This window comes from Phyllobates terribilis, unplaced genomic scaffold (assembly GCF_046119375.1).
Source record: "Phyllobates terribilis strain yellow unplaced genomic scaffold, ASM4611937v1 Scaffold_56__1_contigs__length_8794411, whole genome shotgun sequence".
Taxonomy (NCBI): Eukaryota; Metazoa; Chordata; class Amphibia; order Anura; family Dendrobatidae; genus Phyllobates; species Phyllobates terribilis.
The window spans coordinates 3037438-3050521 of NW_027362816.1; the positions used below are offsets into that span (position 1 = coordinate 3037438).

Here is a 13084-nt window from a genome sequence, read left to right on the forward strand (position 1 = left end):
GGTGTACGGAGCAGAGCCGTGTGTGTACGAGGTGTACGGAGCAGAGCCGCGTGTGTACGAGCCGTACGGAGCGGAGCCACGCGTGTACGAGCCGTACGGAGCGGAGCCGCGCGTCTGCGAGGCGTACGGAGCGGAGCCGCGCGTGTACGAGGCGTACGGAGCGGGGCCACGTGTGTACGAGGTGTACGGAGCAGAGCCGCGTGTGTACGAGGCGTACAGAGCAAAGCCGCGTGTGTGCGAGGCGTACGGAGCGGAGCCGCGTGTGTGCGAGGCGTACAGAGCGGAGCCGCGTGTGTGCGAGGCGTACAGAGCGGAGCCGCGTGTGCACGAGGTGTACGCAGCGGGGCCACGTGTGTACGAGGCGTACGGAGCAGAGCTGCGTGTGTACGAGGCGTACGGAGCAAAGCCGCGTGTGTACGAGGCGTACGAAGCAGAGCCGCGTGTGTGCGAGATGTTCGGAGCGGAGCCGCGTGTGTACGAGGTGTACGGAGCGGAGCCGCGTGTGTACGAGGTGTGCGGAGCGGAGCCGCGTGTGTGCGAGGTGTACGGAGCGGAGCCGCGTGTGTACGAGGTGTACGGAGCGGGGCCACGTGTGTACGAGGTGTACGGAGAGGAGTATCCCTATTTATCTATCTGCACCCTCTGAATAGAGCGAGTTCTGCGTCACTAAGATGAATGATGATGGGAGTGTATGTGCATGAAGGAAGCTGTCAGTTTCTATGCACCTTCACTTACTTCACTATGGCTGTATACATGTTTGTATGTATTTCAGCCATTAACTCCTTGTTCGGTCTAAGATGATGTAAGGTGGCTTTCGGACACACAGTTGATGGGAGGTATATATCACAGAGGTGGTTGTCCTAGACCAGGGGTCTCAAACTCAGCTGGGCATATGGGCCGCACATGGAAAAACATTTAATTTGGGGGGCCGCATTATTTGCATGACAAAGTGACATTTTTAGTGATACCATTTTATTTTCTATACACCTTTTGAACTGGTCCTCATCTTGCAGACATGGTCTCCCCTCCAGGTCCCCCATATTGCAGACATGGTCTCCCCTCCAGGTCCGCCATATTGCAGACATGGTCTCCCCTCCAGGTCCCCCATATTGCAGACATGGTCCCCCATCCAGGTCCCCCATCCAGCAGACATGGTCTCCCATCCAGGTCCTCCATATTGCCAACATGGTCCCCCATATTGCAGACGTGGCCTTCATATTGCAGACATGGTCCCCCATCCAGGTCCCCCATCCAGCAGACATGGTCTCCCATCCAGGTCCTCCATATTGCAGACATGGTCCCCCATATTGCCGACATGGTCCCCCATCCAGGTCCCCCATATTGCAGACATGGCCTTCATATTGCAGACATGGTCCCCATATTGCAGACATGGTCCCCCATCCAGGTCCCCCATATCGCAGACATGGCCTTCATATTGCAGACATGGTCCCCCATCCAGGTCCCCCCATATTGCAGACATGGTCCCCCATCCAGGTCCCCCATATTGCAGACATGGTCCCCCATATTACAGACATGGTCCCCCATCCTGGTCCTTATGTTGCAGACATGTCCCCCATCCAGGTCCCCATGTTGCAGACATGTCCCCCATCCAGGTGTCCCCCCCATACTGCGCACATGGCCGCCCCCCCCCATACTGCGCACAGGGTCCCCGTCCCCCCATATTGCACTCAGGGTCCCCATCCCCCCATACTGCACTCAGGGTCCCCGCCCCCCCCCATACAGCGCTCAGGGTCCCAGCCCACCCCATACAGCGCTCAGGATCCTCGTCCCCCCCCATACTGCGCTCAGGGTCCCCGTCCCCCGCCATACAGCGCTCATGGTCCCCGTCCCCCCATACTGCACTCAGGGTCCCCCCCCATACTGCGCTCATGGTCCCCGTCCCCCTATACTGCGCTCAGGGTCCCCGTCCCCCCATACTGCACACGGTGCTCCCCTCCCTATACTGAGCACAGGTCCCCTGTGCTGTATTTGACATGACAGAGAAAAAAATATATATATATTCTCACCTGTCCTCCGTTCCCTCGGCGTCCTTTCTGCACCTGTGGCCCGCAGGCACAGACCCCGTAACGATCGCGGCTTTCTCCAGCAGCCGCCAATATCAGCGCTGTAGTGCAGTGTATTGCCGCGCAGAGACCGGCTCTCTGCACAGCAATACCAGTGCCAGCCACCGACCTATCAGAGGCCAGCAGCTGACATCTGTACATGGCAGTGACGTCACACGTCGCCGCGCTGGGACGCAGAGGTCAGCTGCTGGCCTCTGATAGGCCGGTGGCTGGCACTGATATTGCTGTGCAGATAGACGGTCTCTGCACGGCAATACACTGCAATACAGCGCTGATATCGGCGGCTGCTGGAGAGAGCCGCGATCATTACGGGGTCTATGTGCCGCATCGGTTTATGAAGAACCAATAACCCAGCAAGGACATATAAATGGAAACGGTTCCCGTGTTACCTCACCACGCACCCAAGTGAGTAGCATTCCCACAATGGGTGTTAGAAATACGGGCAGAGTTCCCAGGGAACACGTGTGACTGCTACAGAGGTACTGCATGCCCTGGACGAAGGCAGCCATAAGCCAGCAAATAACATCAGATAGCATGGAGAACCTAGTGAAACACCTGGTACAAGCCCAGCTGTAGCAGCAGAACCGACAACAGCTGGCGCAACAGGAGCCAAATAAGCTGCTTATGCGACAGAGGTTCGTGGCATGGCGGTAGATTCGACTCCAACGTCAGCTGATGATGTCTCCATCCAGAAGGCAGTAAGGAGAGCCCTGCAGAAAATGACCAAGGGTGACGACACAGAGGCCATTTTTGAAAGATTCGACGAGAGGGAGAAACTCTCACCAGGGCAATGTGCTGATGCCATACTTAACGGGGGAGCTCCAGAAGGCCTACTCTGACTTAGCCTTAAAAGATGCGCTTAGGAGTGACAATGACTGTCAGGGTACAACGTGTCCACCGCTTGGCATATCACTGTGACAAACCCCCTCCCTACCAAATGTTTGATTTGCTGAACCACGTTCAAAAATGGTTGCAGGCAAAGACCTCTACCCCTGTGCAGATGGTAGAGCGAGTGGTAATGTACCGGTTTGTGCACTCCTTTCCGAGGCCAATACAGACTTGGGTTGCCCAGGGGGATCCCCGGAATACGGATGACCTGGTCAGACTGTTCGAAAGATATCACGGGGTCGATGGTTCCTTGGGGACACCCAAAAAGGGGTGGGTCGTCCAAGATCAAAAGGCTCAGGGGAGGTTATACCAAAGGTTCCAGCTGTCAACATATGCTGGAAATATCACGGCCCAGGCCATATAGCACCGCATTGTCCCCTGACTTCCGAGCAGATGGACTGTAGCCTGGGTTGCCACTGTTCATACTATGTGTATCCAGTTTGCAGTGCGATCTTTCCATGCAATAAGGGGCCACAAGCTTGTCCCGTAATGGGGAATGGTCAGCAAGTGACTGGACTGCTAGTCTTAGAAAGTTTGTTGACCCTAGTGAGGGCCACATTTCCTCTCCAGCTGATCCCTGGAAAGAAGGTTGACGTCAATTGCTTTCACGAGGATGCTAAAGGCTATCCAGTGGCCAGAGTGGACATTGGAATGGGCCAAGGTACTGAGTCCCACGAGATTGGCGTGGTCTAGGACTTACTGCACCCCATTATTATAGGCCAGGACTTTTGTTTGTTTTGGGACTTTTGGAGGAGGGCGACAGTGCTCGATTAAGAGACGGGTCACCCCTAAAGAACTGTTACCACACTCAGAGTCTGACGGGTTTCCCTTCTGTGTCCTTGTGGGGGATGACAAGGTAGTGTCCCTTGGGGCCAACATACCTGATGTAGGGGTGACCGGTGAAAATGTTAGGTCCGCCCGTGATAGGGAGCTAATGCTAAAGGAGACATTACATAATGTAACTGTCTTAAACAGTATAGCGCAAGAGCCAGGGGCTGACACCAGGTTTCCCTATTTTATGTTGAGTGGGGAGTTATTGTACAGCGTTATTAAGGTCAGAGAGGAAATAGTGGAGCAATTGTTGGTACCCTGACCATGTAGATGAAGGATGATGGACATGGTCCATTTACATGTCTTGACCATTTGGATGTGGATAAAAGTGGATAAGTGGTTGTGCGGAGGTTCTATTGGCCTGGATATCACCAGGAAATCTTAAAGTATTGCAGGTCCTGTCCCACCTGCCAGATAATCACCCCTCCTCTCACTTTCGACGTCCCCTCGTACCATTACCCATCATAGAAGTGCCGTTTGAACGAATTGCCATGGACTGGGTCCATCACCTGGTTAAATCTGCTTGTGGGCATCAATACATATTGTTCATCCTTGACTATGCTACGTGGTGCCCTGAAGCAGTTCCACTGAGAAACTCCTCTGTGGTAAGTAAAGCACACGAGTTGGTACACATTTTTTCCTGGACCGGATTAACGGGGGAGATACTTACCGACCAAGGAAAAGCCTTTATGAGTAAGGTGATGAGGGAACTGTGTAAGGCCCTACAAATTACACAACTGAAGACATCCATGTACCATCCCAGATGGATGGCCTTGTGGAAAGGTTAAATAAAACATTGAAGAGTATGCTTAAGTAGGTCATATAGAAGGACGGTCAAGACTGGGACTGTCTCCTCCCGTATCTGTTGTTTTCTATCCGGGAGGTTCCACAAGCCTCAACCGGATTCTCTCCATTTGAACTTCTATATGGTCGACATGCAATGGGTCTCCTTGATATAGCGAAGGATTCCTGGGAAGCCGAGGTTACGCCCCAATCGGAGCATCATTGAGGATGTCACTAAAATGTAGGAGTTGATTGCGAAGGTGATGCCCGTCATAAAAGGACATTTCCTCCAGGCACAAGGGGCTCAATCTAGGGTCTACAACTGGTCAGCCAGGATGAGGCAGTTCAGCCCCGGGGACAGAGTCCTTGTACTAATTCCCACAGTGGAGAGTTTTTGGCCAAATGGTAAGACCCCTATGAGGTGGTAGAGAAGCTTGGTGAAGGGAACTACAAAGTCCATCACAGATCTACCTCTCTGTACTCAATATCAACTCCTTACTAACCAGAATACCACAATGTCTGTCTGCTATTTCATCTTTCTTCTCTGCTAGATTCCTAAAACTTAATATGGATAAAACCAAATTCATCATATTTCCACCATCTCACTCAACCCCCCTCCTGACCTATCTATCAAAGTCAATGGCCACCCACTCTCCCCACTCTCCCCAGTCTCGCTGCCTCTGGGTAGCACTTGACTCTAATCTCTCCTTCAAACCTCATATCCAAGGCCTTTCCACTTCATGCCGACTCCAATTCAAAAATATTTCCCGGATCCGCACATTCCTCAACCATGAATCTGCAAAAACACTAGTGCGTGCCCTCATCATCTCTCTCCTCGACTACTGCAACCTCCTGCTCTGTGGTCTCTCTTCTAACACTCTCGCACCCCTGCAATCTATCCTAAACCCTGCTGCCCAACTAATGCACCTGTCCCCCCGCTATTCTCCTGTCTCTTCCCGCTGCCAATCCCTGCACTGGCTCCCCATTGCCCAGAGACTCAAGTTCAAGACCCTAACCTTGGCATACAAAACCATCCATAGCCTGTCTCCTCTATATATCTATGATCTAGTCTCCCGATACCTACTTGCATGCAACCTTCGATCCTCACAGGACCACCTTCTCTACTCTGCTCCTTTCTCCTCTTCCCACAATTGCATACAAGATTTCTCCCATGCATCCCCCCTACTCTGGAACTCTCTACTCCAACACGACAGACTCGCGCCTACCGTGGAAACCTTCAAAAGGAACCTGAAGACCGACCTCTTCCGACAAGCCTACAACCTGCAGTAACCATCACTGCATGACCAGCTGTACCCTCACCTACGGTATCCTCACCCCCCCTTCTACACTGTGAGCCCTCACGGGCAGTGTCCTCTCGCCTCCTGTGCCAGTCGGTGACTTGTTTTTGTTTAAACTATTGTGCTTGTTTTCTGCTATGTATACCCCTTTTTCACATGTAAAGCGCCATGGAATTAATGGCGCTATATTAATTAATAATAATAACCAAGAAGACTAAAACTGTACAAAGTGTACATATGTGGCAAGATAGGGAGCCAGTTGAAGCTCCGTGTTTTCTGGACAAGCCTGAAGCAGATGTTGAAAGAGTCATAATAGCAAAGATGCCGTTGAAAGCTCAAAAATAGCAGTGTGGGAGTTGTTGCAGCAGAACAGGGACCTGTTCTTAGATTTGCTATTTTGTACAAAGGTCATAGAACGTGAGGTTCTGATTTAATCCCATGTGCGGGTGAACTTGAAGCCCTATCTAATTCCTGAGGCCTGGCGAGAGCTATTCTCCAAGGAATCTCTGAGTATTTGAGGAATCAGAGAGGGTGGTGTAGCCCTATTGTCCTGGTTCCAAAACCTGATGGCGAATGGAGGTTCTGTAACGATTATAGGAAGCTGAATGAAGTCCAAGTTCAACGCATATCAGATGCCGTGTGTCGATGACCTGATCGCGAGACGTGGGCTGGCAAAGTATATAACTTTGTGACCCACTACTACTCAGGTAGCGTTAGCCCTCCCTGGGAAAGGTGTACTCGGACTGCGGGCCGGTGGTAGAGGGGGATGCAGTGGTGGCCTTGGCTCAGTCCGTGGCCAGGGCGCACACATTAAAAATATGGGGTAGTGGATGAGTGGTTATTTGTCGGCTACGCCACCTGTGGTTTCTGCTGAGGACCACCAGCGCTGCGCCAGTCCTCTGAGGCCGGTGTTCTAGCAGCTTGGGATGGAATAGCTCCCCGCAGGTGGAGCCAGGCCTCAGGGCAGAGTAGAAGAAGTGCAGTGCAGAGGAATGGTGGGTGCGGTGCCGCGCAGAAATGAGAGAGAAGAGGCGGTGTATGAAGTCATCCAGGTTTTACTCACGGTAGACTTGTTTTCAGCCACAAAGCTTCTCTTTGTTCCTCACGGCGCGCTGCGGCCACCAGGATGGGGTTCAGCTCACTCCGGGTAGCTCGGGTGCACCAGACAAAACCCCTCCACCAGTGTGTTCCTCTCACTTGCTGTACTAGAACCGCCTCGTGCCCCTACTAAGTCCCGTACGGGTACCGCAATGTCCGCTGAAGGTGGCTTGTAGCCCCCGGACCGCCTAGGTCCCTTATTGGTGACTGGGGTGTAAACGTGGCATAAGGCTGGGGTCCCTCTGGATAGACGCAGATTAAGGGGATACAGGTGGCGACTCCGCTCCATCCATATTCCCCCTGGGATCCACTTCAGCCTTCGGACTTTTCTGACAGAGACTTGGAGTACAAAGTCAGATAATCGGGGACCGGTACCCCCTCTTGCGGCAGGAGTCTCTCTGGCGGGGCCAGAATAAGGGTAGCAGGTGGCAACTCTGCTCCGTCCACATCCCCTGAGATCCTTTCGCCTGTGGAGCTCTTCTCCTCTGCTCCCCTCCTAGGCCTTCTGGTGTGGACTAAGACATAGGACACAGCCAGCTGTAACTCAACTCTGCCCCAGCCCCCAATCTCAAGGCCTGAGACCGGGAATCACAGCCTCCTGAGGCAGCTGCAGCTTGTACTAACTGTCACCTCCAGGGAACTGCGACAAAAGACCCGGTATTAAAGATGGCATCCATATTTATATGGATGTATTAGTATAACCGTAAAGTGCTTCATCCACCCTACTCACTACAAGGTTCCCCCTACTTTTGGTCCCGCCCTTACTCCTCCATTCAGGACTGGGGTACCACATTGTGCTCTAAACCCCCTTCAGAATGGGAGTGTGTAGTGTTGGATGTGTGGTGGGGCCCTGTGTGGTGCTCCATCCTTACCTCGGAGAGGAGATACCACACCTCGTTCCATGAAGTGCAGTACCTCTGTGGCGACTGAACTCTCAGGGGCGCCACATAACCACCTTGGATTTAACTAAGAAATATTGGCAAATCCCTATGTCACAAGAAGCCAAGGAGAAGACTGCCTTCTCTATGCCCAACGGATGTTTCCAATATGTCCGGATGCTGTTTTGTCTGCAGGGAGCCCTGGCCACCTTCCAGAGTGCCATGGGCTGGATCCTCGCAATCCGTAAGAATTACACTGCATCATACTTTATATATCGTAATCTTCAGCCCAGATTGGAGATGTCACCTGCAAAAGGTCCGGTCGGTGTTTGATCCTCTCAGGAAGGCAGGGTTTTCTATAAATCTGAAAACATTTTGCCATGGGAAATAAAGAGGCCAAATAACTAGGATATGTAGTAGGTAGAGGCGAGATCAAACCCCAGATCAGTAAAGTAGATGCAATCCAAAACTGGCCAAGACCACTCTTAAAGAAGCAAGTTAGAGCCTTTCTGAAAATGAAAATAACAGACAGCAGTCATGTAATGTGTGGTCTCTAAGTAAAGGTAGTGTGACGGGAGCTAGTTACCCCATCCGCAGATGTCCAATCTTCTTCTGCCGGCCCCTGACATGGAAAGGCTTTTCTTACACTGGGATATATAAAATATGACTATCGCAGTGTGTCTCCAAGATGGACTAAAACTTTTATTCTTACAAGCAGGTTTTATAGAGAATCACACAGGCTATTTTTAGCACCCATTGTTCTCACCAGATAATACCCACAGTAGGCTCCCAGACAGCAGTTAGGCAACAACCCATTAATCAGCACATTGTCTGTTTGCCCCTGCTAAGTGAGCACAGGAAGGTGGGGGCCAGGAGTGCTTTGGTCACATCACAAAATGTCCAACAATATGTGATCCACAATATTCGCCCCACTTTGTAACATTATGTCCCATTAGCTGCATAGGCGCTACGACAACCCCCATGTGGCAAAATCTTGGAGTACGGGGTTGATCCATCACAGGTAAATTTGCAATAAAAAAGATGGCATCACTTGCTAACTTCTGCGATCAACCAGTGAGGAGTTATCGCAGAAAATTAGAGATTGAATAAAACCAAGAAGGGTGGAGACCAGCCCACGTGAGGTCATCACAGGGGAGTGTGTGGGCAGCGCCCCCGTCGGCATAAAAGATCAGGCCGAATATTGATCTATACTCATGCTGGGTTATACATATTTGTGTAAGCGGGGGTCCTGTTCCATAACGGTTCGTTTGAGTGCTTCCCTCCAGCTAAACTGAATCGTCTCTGCGATCGGTCTAGTAAGTCCTTCTATTAATCCCTTTTTATTTTGTGTAACTGTATATGCTGTATTAAACATGAACCCTGGGTGAAACATTTCCCACATTCTGAACATGAATATGGCTTCTCTCCTGTATGACTTCTGTAATGTTTAAGCAAATCTGACTTATTGCTGAAACATTTCGCACATTCTGAACATGAAAATGGCTTTTCTCCTGTGTGACTTTTTTGATGCATAAGCAATTTAGATTTATGTTCAAAACATTTCCCACATTCTTGACATGAATATGGCTTTTCTCCAGTGTGAATTCTTTGATGTTTATGAAGATCTGGTTTCTGGATAAAACATTTCCCACATTCTGAACATGAATATGGCTTCTCTCCTATGTGAAATTGTTGATGTTTATGAAGATCTCGTTTCTGGATAAAACATTTCCCACATTCTGAACATGAATATGGCTTCTCTCCTATGTGAAATTGTTGATGTTTATGAAGATCTCGTTTCTGGATAAAACATTTCCCACATTCTGAACATGAATATGGCTTCTCTCCTGTATGACTTCTGTAATGTTTAAGCAAATATGACTTATCGCTGAAACATTTCCCACATTCTGAACATGAAAACGGCTTTTCTCCTGTGTGACTTCTCTGATGTGTAAGCAATTTATATTTAGTTTTAAAACATTTCTCACATTCTGAACAGGAAAATGGTTTCTTCCCTGTGGGAATTATTTGATGTTCGACATCCCTTCTCTGGCTTTCATTTTGCTTAACAGTCTGTGATGAATCCAAGTAGATGACGGATTGAAAAGGCTCAGATGATTGATTTCTGCTCTGAAGGGCTGGAGGTATAGCTGGAATAATGGCACGCTTTTCATGGGTATCTGGTTTGACACCACAGTCATCTGCCAAGAATAAATCTGATTTTATTATTTTTTAATATCAATGCCTTATATTTTATAACATTTCTCTATACATAATTCTTTACAAATCAAAGTATAATGAAACTATGACCTATGACAGTGGTGAGCCACCTGTTCACAAATCCCATGGTACTCAACCCCTAATATACAAACATCGACAAACATAATACATACAGGCAGAAACGTTTGAGACAATAAAGGGAGGATTAAAAATAAGGTTTATTACATTACAATCTACAGATAAAAATACACGCCAAAACATGTAAGATGGGGTATTCCCATCTCCGAGAAACTATCCCAATATGTAGTAGGTGTAATAAAAATAAGATTAGCAAATATCTCCAATTAGAAATGTATAGTTCTTCTGATTCGCTATGTTGCTTACCCCATGTTCAGGGCATTGCAAGTTAGTTGCTAGTGGTCATAACTATGGATACCTAAGCTACTGAAATGCTCTGCACATGGGGTAAGTGACAAAGAATCAGGAGAACTATACCACATTTCTAATTGGAGTCTGAATAAACCTCGACCTCATACATCGACAGGTACTCCGAGTGTCATGGGATCACCACGCTGACGTCCTTCTGCTGTAAGGGGATGGAGGGTCGCTACAAGGTGGCAGAGACCACATTCGTGACTGTGCCGCACACTGGAATGTTATTGTCGGGGGAGTTCCCGATTCGGACCTCGGCCCCCATCAGTCGCTCCAGACCACAGTCAATCCTGTTGGTTATGGCGACGCTGGATATCTTGTAGCTCTGGCCCAGGTCCAGCTTCCACCAGGGATCCTTCTCCAGGTTGGTGTGGGTGCAGAAGTCACTATTGAAGTCGGTGTCTTTGTTCCCATCGATGGCATTCTTAGCCAATATCCTCCTGGTGGCATACGGATAGTCCGACACCTGGGAGGCCACTCTGGTCCTTGCTATATTTGTGGCTCCAGGTGCAGGAGCACATCCCAGAGCCAGAACCACAGATCCCAGTAGAATCAGAGAAGATACAAGATTCATCCTGCAGGAGATGTAAGTGAAGGTCCTGTGTAATCTCCACATCTGATAAATGCTGGTTCCCTGGTAATCAGTGACTATTCCCTGCAGTCTGTACTCACAGGAGCTGCTCCTGCACAATCTGGATGAATCTTGTATCTTCTCTGATTCTACTGGGATCTGTGGTTCTGGCTCTGGGATTTGCTCCTGCACCTGCAGCCACAAACATAGCAAGGACCAGAGTGGCCTCCCAGGTGTCGGACTATCCGTATGCCACCAGGAGCATATTGGCTAAGAATGCCATCGATGAGAACAAAGACACCGACTTCAATAGTGACTTGTGCACCCACACCAACCTGGAGACTGATGGGGGCCGAGGTCCGAATTCGGAACTTCCCCGACAATAACAATCCGGTGTGCGGAACAGTCACGAATGTTATCTCTGCCACCTTGTGCTTCTGCTGTAAGGGGATGGGGGTCGGTACGTCAGCGTGGTGATCCCAGGACACTCGGAGTACATTTCTAATTGGAGGTATTTTCTATTATTATTATCACACCTACTATATTTTGGGATAGGATTTTGGAGATGGGAATACCCCTTCAAGGCTGTATGCTTAGGACTTATCCAGGACTCATTCAGATGCCTCATTCCATTGTTTTTTGTGATTACATTTATCCCTCTTAAATGGCTTTTTGTATTTTTATGTGTTTTCAACTCCGATCTAATAAATTGTATTTTTAATCTCTATATTGTCTCACATTTCTCTATACACAGTCATGGTTGAAATAGTTGACGCCCTTAAAATTGTTCCAGAAAATGAAGTATTTCTCCTAGAACATTATTGCAATTACACCTGTTTTGTTATAGACACGTTTATTTCCTTTGTGTGTATTGTCACTGATCTTTTCTAGTGAAATGTTCAATGGAGAATCAAAACTGGACCTTGACCAGATTATTACCTGACCCTACTTCTAAACCCTTTTCTGATCTGCCTACATACTTCTTGTTGACCGCAGAATGGTTTGGCTTCTCACTTGACTGCCCTTCCGGGACGTGTACTGCTGCTAGATATTGACCTTGGCTTCTCCAGCTTAGAGTCCACCTGCCTGACTTCTGTGTGTGACCCGGCTCTCTTCTTGACATTCAGCTGTAATCTGGCAACTCACAACTACATTACAATTGGAGACATGGCGCCTTTCTGCAGCAAATAAAATCCCATTTAACCAATGCAACTTTGCTACCAAAACGCGTTAATCAAAAAAGGTGTAAAAAAGAAAAGCTTTTTTTGTTATGCATCAAATCTATCTGCAAGTAAAATGCACGTCAATTACTTGTGTGATCAAACTCATAATATAATGACCACAGGATCTGTGACTTCTCTGCATTTAGTGGTCATTACTCACCTGGGTGGTCATATGTAGGAGTCTCCTCTTTACACCGCTCATCACCCCTTCCCATATGTCTCTGTAGTATTAATATGGGTCAGATCTTCACCCTGAAACAAATATTGTAAAAGTCACAGACAGATGGAGAAGTCCCATCTATGATCAGCTCTAATCCTGCCATCTCCACCATTCTACACAAGTAGAAAACATATAATACTGGTGGATAAAACAAGACTGAACACAAGACTTTCACAGCCGTCTACACATCATAGGGGAGATCTCATGACACCTTCTCTCCATCTACCTGATGATCCTGAGGAACATTGGGATCTTCTTGTTTACAGTCCTGTGGAAGAAGAGGACGGGGACATCTCTCTGGTGTTGTCCTCTTACTGGATATATCTGGAGGAAACACATACAGGGACTGAATTCATTCTTTACATACAGATAATTATAGGCCGTGTGTATTCAGTCCTGTCTATTACCTGGTGATGTGAGGGGCTGGGGAACCTCCATCATGATGTCCTTGTACAGATCTTTGTGTCCTTCTAAATACTCCCACTCCTCCATGGAGAAATAGACAGCGACATCCTGACACCTTAGAGGAACCTGACACATACAATGATACCGTCATCC

The 13084-nt window shown here is 48.8% G+C and overlaps 1 protein-coding gene and 2 pseudogenes across 1 annotated transcript in view; 1 reads left to right on the forward strand and 2 right to left on the reverse strand.

The window, feature by feature from the left end:
* Window positions 1-13084, forward strand: part of LOC141192283 (gastrula zinc finger protein XlCGF66.1-like) — a 364897-nt gene that overhangs the window by 114855 nt on the left and 236958 nt on the right. The gene's annotated exons all lie outside the window — the stretch shown is intronic.
* The window catches only part of LOC141192277 (uncharacterized), a 58432-nt pseudogene continuing 54141 nt past the window's right edge, over window positions 8794-13084 (reverse strand).
* On the reverse strand, window positions 10583-11086 carry LOC141192258 (fucolectin-6-like; annotated as a pseudogene).